Below are 7,593 nucleotides of genomic sequence, written 5' to 3' on the forward strand. Positions count from 1 at the left end.
ATGCATCCAGTTCAGTCTTTTTTACTGATCAGGCTTTTCAGAAAACTGTAGCATGTTGTATTTTTACCTCCGGCCAAAAATCCGGAACACTTTGATTAAACGTCGGATCCGGCATTTTCCCCATTGACTTGCATTAGTGCCGTGTGATCCCACTTTTGCATGTTAAACCCGTAAAATGTGAAAAAAAAAAAGTTTAAGTCCATAAATGGCGGATCTGTTTTTTCCAATGCATTTTTTCATTGTGATCAGAATCCTGATCAGGATTCAAATGTAATCCGTTTTCACAGTTTTTCCAGATCGGCGGGCAGTTCCGGGGATGGAATTTCCCGCTGGATTCGAACAACGCTAGTGTGACAGTACCCTTAGATAGGCATATACAACAGTTTGAAGTGCCCGCGACCTTCACCGAGTGGGACACTGCACACTGAAACTGACATGTGAATGAGGCCTAACTGATGCGCAAAATAACTGCAGTACGCACCATGTGCATGTGGCCCTAGCAAAGGATTTGTGTGTGGAGGGGAAATCTGCAGTACACCAAACCTCAGCCAAAATCAGGAATTTGGGATGGGGTTGTGGTCCACACAGAAATTGACCTGTGGGTGGATTTTAAAACCATGTCAAATCCGCATTTAAAATCATGCGGTTTTTGCAGCACGTTTTTCTGTTCACATCTGGCGTTGACTGTAGCAACTGGGTTACCACTTTCATTTTTAACAGGCACTGTGAGAAAAGCACAAGTGACGCGGCCACAGGCGCCCTCATGGTTACAGGGCGGCTTCACATTGCCAGTCCCACATCCAGGCAAGTCTATTATTGAACGAGGGTCCCGCGCTCACCCCCCCAAAAACCGCACCACCAGCAGCCAGGGCACCCACCAATGTCTCCAACACACCTGACACAGCGTGGTCTCGTGTCGCTGTCGGATACGCTGTACTGGCCGGCCGCATTCACAGTGTAATAAACGGGCGGGAGAAGAGCGCGCGCACTGTTAGGGAAGACAGACCAGGAAGAAGAGGCTGACGTTCGGTACGCAGCGGTAAGCCCTCCCCCTACTTTAATAGACCTATTCATTGGTGGCAGTGGTGCGGCGCCTCAGAGCCAGCTCATTGTATTGGGCTCTGCGGCGGCCGCGTCATGGGAGGGAGGGATCCTCAAGCCTCCGTCCCTCCCTCCTTCTCCACTGACTTACATTTTTTTTTTTTTGCGTCGGGCGCGCATGCGCTTCCAGTTCCTCTGCGGCCCGGCATAGTCTCATCCAGGGCCCGGTCCTGGGCCGTGGCCCGGCGGTTGGGGAGCGCTGCTTTAGAACCTCCTGCTTGAGGCTCTTTTGTTTTGCTTTCGTTTTGTCATCTCGTTTCCCTCTCTCAGCTGTTATCTAGTTGCACTGATTGCATCCCTTTAAATCCTTTCCCATACTGCATCACTTTGCGGTTTATACAACTTCCTGGAGTGTGTGCATGCTGGATGCTACAACTGATGCTGCTACAGATAAGTCTGTTCATTTATCTTTGTTTTCCTGTTTGCATGATCCGAGGTGACCCTGACTCTCTCCGTATTAAGTGTAGGGAGCCGGTGGTCGTGTCCCCTCACCATTATAGGGTGTTCAGGTGTCGAGGAACAAGGGTATGCAAATTTCCACCATTGAGATTTTTACATAGGCTGAGCAGCTAAGGGAGAGAGCTAGGGCTAACAGGGCTTACTCATTGGTTCCTTAGTTTTGGATCAAGTCAGTCGGATCTTCATTTGTGTCTTCTAGTTTTCTGTTACACCATCCGTGACAGGAATATTGTGATGTCATCATCCATGGATGCTGAAGGGTTCCATTGCGACACGCTCAATGTTCCATCTATTGAAATTTTCATGGGATCTGCCATATAGTTTTTTGGGAGGCAGCCATTTTGTTTTGCAGTTAAACAGAGCTGTCATTTCAATGGATAAGAAATGCTGGGAAGGAATAGGATTGTAGCCACCGAAGTCAGCATGGACGAATTCTAGTCTCTGAGCACTACAGGGAGTGCAGAATTATTAGGCAAGTTGTATTTTTGAGGATTAATTTTATTATTGAACAACAACCATGTTCTCAATGAACCCAAAAAACTCATTAATATCAAAGCTGAATATTTTTGGAAGTAGTTTTTAGTTTGTTTTTAGTTTTAGCTATTTTAGGGGGATATCTGTGTGTGCAGGTGACTATTACTGTGCATAATTATTAGGCAACTTAACAAAAAACAAATATATACCCATTTCAATTATTTATTTTTACCAGTGAAACCAATATAACATCTCAACATTCACAAATATACATTTCTGACATTCAAAAACAAAACAAAAACAAATCAGTGACCAATATAGCCACCTTTCTTTGCAAGGACACTCAAAAGCCTGCCATCCATGGATTCTGTCAGTGTTTTGATCTGTTCACCATCAACATTGCGTGCAGCAGCAACCACAGCCTCCCAGACACTGTTCAGAGAGGTGTACTTTTTTCCCTCCTTGTAAATCTTACATTTGATGATGGACCACAGGTTCTCAATGGGGTTCAGATCAGGTGAACAAGGAGGCCATGTCATTAGATTTTCTTCTTTTATTCCCTTTCTTGCCAGCCACGCTGTGGAGTACTTGGACGCGTGTGATGGAGCATTGTCCTGCATGAAAACCATGTTTTTCTTGAAGGATGCAGACTTCTTCCTGTACCACTGCTTGAAGAAGGTGTCTTCCAGAAACTGGCAGTAGGACTGGGAGTTGAGATTGACTCTATCCTCAACCCGAAAAGGCCCCACAAGCTCATCTTTGATGATACCAGCCCAAACCAGTACTCCACCTCCACCTTGCTGACGTCTGAGTCGGACTGGAGCTCTCTGCCCTTTACCAATCCAGCCACTGACCCATCCATCTGGCCCATCAAGACTCACTCTCATTTCATCAGTCCATAAAACCTTAGAAAAATCAGTCTTGAGATATTTCTTGGCCCAGTCTTGACGTTTCAGCTTGTGTGTCTTGTTCAGTGGTGGTCGTCTTTCAGCCTTTCTTACCTTGGCCATGTCTGTGAGTATTGCACACCTTGTGCTTTTGGGCACTCCAGTGATGTTGCAGCTCTGAAATATGGCCAAACTGGTCGCAAGTGGCATCTTGGCAGCTGCACGCTTGACTTTTCTCAGTTCATGGGCAGTTATTTTGCGCCTTGGTTTTTCCACACGCTTCTTGCGACCCTGTTGACTATTTTGAATGAAACGCTTGATTGTTTGATGATCACGCTTCAGAAGCTTTGCAATTTTAAGAGTGCTGCATCCCTCTGCAAGATATCTCACTATTTTTGACTTTTCTGAGCCTGTCAAGTCCTTCTTTTGACCCATTTTGCCAAAGGAAAGGAAGTTGCCTAATAATTATGCACACCTAATATAGGGTGTTGATGTCATTAGACCACACCCCTTTTCATTACAGAGATGCACATCACCTAATATGCTTAATTGGTAGTAGGCTTTCGAGCCTATACAGCTTGGACTAAGACAACATGCATAAAGAGGATGATGTGGTCAAAATACTCATTTGCCTAATAATTCTGCACGCAGTGTATTGTTTATAGCTACAATGAAATTCTGGGTTAGAACCTGCTTTTGGATTCCTGGAGCAGGTAGAGCAATTGCAGAGGTGCAAAGTACATTCAATAATAGCACAGAACTTTGATTGGACAACAGGCGCATTTTCATTCTGCCAGCTACAAAAAAACATAAAAGATATGGTATCTCATGATAGGTGGTGAGTTGCAGACGATAAACTGATCTGCACCTACATTGCAGTGGCCAAAATGCAAAAAACAGAAAAGGCATAGCTCCGTCGGTGGCCGCTTCCGTCTCCCAAGTTGCGCCAGCGGGTAAAGAGGGGTACTCTTGGAGTTTATATGGCCATACCGTCATAAACAGATAAGAAGGCTTTTGTGTTCTGGGTCTGCTAATAGATGCTGGACAGTATTCCTTTTTGCATAGAACCGCCATTTTTTCTTTAAACAAATCTTTCAATAAACTGACACCTTTGTTTGACACACACAAAAATGCATTCTTACCTGTTGATTGGCACCCATACCTGTTGATGTGCATGGCTCCACACCAGACTGAAGAATAAAGGATCATGGCTGCTGCTAGGATGGAAAACAGCAATGGTCCATTGTGATGTCATCATCCATGGATGCTGAAGGGTTTCATTGTGACACGCTCAGTGTTTCATCTATTGAAATTTTCATGGAGGCTGCCATATTTATTTTCTGTAGGCACCCATTTTGTTTTGCAGTTAAACAGAGCTGTAATTTCAATGGATAAGAAATGCGTGGAAGGGTTAAGATTTCAGCCACCGAAGTCAGCATGGATGAATTCTAGGCACTGAGCACTATTGTTTATAGCGAAAAAGAATTTCTGGGTTAGATCCTGCTTTTGGATTCCTGGAGCAGGTAAAGCAATTGCAGGGGTGCTAAGTACATTTAATAATAGCAGAGAACTTTGATTGGAAAACAGGCGCATTCTCATTCTGCCAGCTACAAAAAATTCATAAAAGGTATGGTATCTCATTATAGGTGGTGAGTTGCAGACGATAAACTAATCCGCACCTGCATTGCAGTGGCCAAAAAGCAAAATCCATAAAAGGCATAGCTCCGTCGGTGGCCTCTTTTTCCCCCCAAGTTGTGACAGAGTTTAACCACCTCAGCCCCCATGGCTTAAACACCCTGAAAGACCAGGCCACTTTTTAAACTTCTGACCTACACTACTTTCACCATTTATTGCTCGGTCATGCAACTTACCACCCAAATGAATTTTACCTCCTTTTCTTCTCACTAATAGAGCTTTCATTTGGTGGTATGTCATTGCTGCTGACATTTTAACTTTTTTTGTTATTAATCGAAATTTAACGATTTTTTTGCAAAAAAATGACATTTTTCACTTTCAGTTGTAAAATTTTGCAAAAAAACCGAGATCCATATATAAATTTTGCTCTAAATTTATTGTTCTACATGTCTTTGATAAAAAAAAAAATGTTTTGGTAAAAAAAAAAATGGTTTGGGTAAAAGTTATAGCGTTTACAAACTATGGTACAAAAATGTGAATTTCCGCTTTTTGAAGCAGCTCTGACTTTCTGAGCACCTGTCGTGTTTCCTGAGGTTCTACAATGCCCAGACAGTACAAACACCCCACAAATGACCCCATTTCGGAAAGTAGACACCCTAAGGTATTCACTGATGGGCATAGTGAGTTCATAGAACTTTTTATTTTTTGTCACAAGTTAGCGGAAAATGATGATTTTTTTTTATTAATTTTTTTCTTACAAAGTCTCATATTCCACTAACTTGTGACAAAAAATAAAAGCTTCCATGAACTCACTATGCCCATCATCGAATACCTTGGGATGTCTTCTTTCCAAAATGGGGTCACTTGTGGGGTAGTTATACTGCCCTGGCATTCTAGGGGCCCAAATGTGTGGTAAGGAGTTTGAAATCAAATTCTGTAAAAAATGGCTGGTGAAATCCGAAAGGTGCTCTTTGGAATGTGGGCCCCTTTGCCCACCTAGGCTGCAAAAAAGTGTCACACATGTGGTATCTCCGTATTCAGGAGAAGTTGGGGAATGTGTTTTGGGGTGTCATTTTACATATACCCATGCTGGGTGAGAGAAATATCTTGGCAAAAGACAACTTTGTATAAAAAAATGGTAAAAGTTGTCTTTTGCCAAGATATTTCTCTCACCCAGCATGTGTATATGTAAAATGACACCCCAAAACACATTCCCCAACTTCTCCTGAATACGGAGATACCAGATGTGTGACACTTTTTTGCAGCCTAGGTGGGCAAAGGGGCCCATATTCCAAAGAGCACCTTTCGGATTTCACTGGTCATTTTTTACAGAATTTGATTTCAAACTCCTTACCACACATTTGGGCCCCTAGAATGCCAGGGCAGTATAACTACCCCACAAGTGACCACATTTTGGAAAGAAGACACCCCAAGGTATTCGCTGATGGGCATAGTGAGTTCATGGAAGTTTTTATTTTTTGTCACAAGTTAGTGGAATATGAGACTTTGTAAGAAAAAAAAAAAAAATCATCATTTTCCACTAACTTGTGACAAAAAATAAAAACTTCCATGAACTCACTATGCCCATCAGCGAATACCTTGGGATGTCTTCTTTCCAAAATGGGGTCACTTGTGGGGTAGTTATACTGCCCTGGCATTCTAGGGGCCCAAATGTGTGGTAAGTAGGTAAATGACCTGTGAAATCCTAAAGGTGCTCTTTGGAATGTGGGCACCTTTGCCCACCTAGGCTGCAAAAAAGTGTCACACATGTGGTATCGCCGTATTCAGGAGAAGTTGGGGAATGTGTTTTGGGATGTCATTTTACATATACCCATGCTGTGTGAGAGAAATATCTTGGCAAAAGACAACTTTTCCCATTTTTTTATACAAAGTTGGCATTTGACCAAGATATTTCTCTCAACCAGCATGGGTATATGTAAAATGACACCCCAAAACACATTCCCCAACTTCTCCTGAGTACGGCGATACCAGATGTGTGACACTTTTTTGCAGCCTAGATGCGTAAAGGTGCCCAAATTCCTTTTAGGAGGGCATTTTTAGACATTTGGATACCAGACTTCTTCTCACGCTTTGGGGCCCCTAGAATGCCAGGGCAGTATAAATACCCCACATGTGACCCCATTTTGGAAAGAAGACACCCCAAGGTATTCAATGAGGGGCATGGCGAGTTCATAGAATTTTTTTTTTTTGGCACAAGTTAGCGGAAATTGATATTTTTTATTTTTTTCTCACAAAGTCTCCCTTTCCGCTAACTTGGGACAAAGATTTCAATCTTTCATGGACTCAATATGCCCCTCACGGAATACCTTGGGGTGTCTTCTTTCCGAAATGGGGTCACATGTGGGGTATTTATACTGCCCTGGCATTCTAGGGGCCCTAAAGCGTGAGAAGAAGTCTGGAATATAAATGTCTAAAAAAAATTACGCATTTGGATTCCGTGAGGGGTATGGGGAGTTCATGTGAGATTTTATTTTTTGACAAAAGTTAATGGAATATGAGACTTTGTAAGAAAAAAAAAAAAATTCCACTAACTTGGGCCAAAAAAATGTCTGAATGGAGCCTTACAAAGGGGTGATCAATGACAGGGGGGTGATCAATGACAGGGGGGTGATCAATGACAGGGGGGGTGATCAATGACAGGGGGGGTGATCAATGACAGGGGGGTGATCAGAGAGTCTATATGGGGTGATCACCCCCCTGTCATTGATCACCCCCCTGTAAGGCTCCATTCAGATGTCCGTATGTGTTTTGCGGATCCGATCCATGTATCCGTGGATCCGTAAAAATCATACGGACATCTGAATGCAGCCTGACAGGGGGGTGATCAATGACAGGGGGGGTGATCAATGACAGGGGGGTGATCAGGGAGTCTATATGGGGTGATCACCCCGCCTAGAAGGCTCCAGGGAGACGCCTGTATGTGTTTTGCGAATCCAATCCATCTATCAGTGGATCCGTAAAAATCATGCGGACGTCTGAATGGAGCTTTACAGGGGGTTGATCAATGACAGGGGGG

This window comes from Bufo bufo, chromosome 1 (assembly GCF_905171765.1).
Source record: "Bufo bufo chromosome 1, aBufBuf1.1, whole genome shotgun sequence".
In the NCBI taxonomy this organism is placed as follows: Eukaryota; Metazoa; Chordata; class Amphibia; order Anura; family Bufonidae; genus Bufo; species Bufo bufo.